This window comes from Mycetomoellerius zeteki, unplaced genomic scaffold (assembly GCF_001594055.1).
Source record: "Mycetomoellerius zeteki isolate Tzet28-1 unplaced genomic scaffold, Tzet1.0 scaffold720, whole genome shotgun sequence".
Taxonomy (NCBI): domain Eukaryota; kingdom Metazoa; phylum Arthropoda; class Insecta; order Hymenoptera; family Formicidae; genus Mycetomoellerius; species Mycetomoellerius zeteki.
This window is the reverse complement of record NW_017257743.1, coordinates 622-900: the sequence shown is the minus strand read 5'-3', so window position 1 is coordinate 900 and position 279 is coordinate 622.

Genomic DNA, 279 nt, shown 5'->3' with positions numbered 1-279 from the left:
GACGCCGGCCGGAAGAAGATCCACGGCCGGTGCAACTCGGTCGGCGCGCAGGAAGAGCCCCCAACACCAGGGACTACCTCTGGGGACGAGGAGGCGAGGGTCCCGGTCGCGCTTACGGAGGAGGATCTGAGAACGCCAGTTTTCAGACCTCCTCTCCAGGGGGTTCGAAAACAGATGAACCCCCTGGCGTCAGACAGCGACCGGGCCTCGCCCGTTGCTCAGAAAAGGAGGAGGGCGAGGGCAACCGGCGGCGGGAGCGGTAGGGAGGAGGAGGAGAGG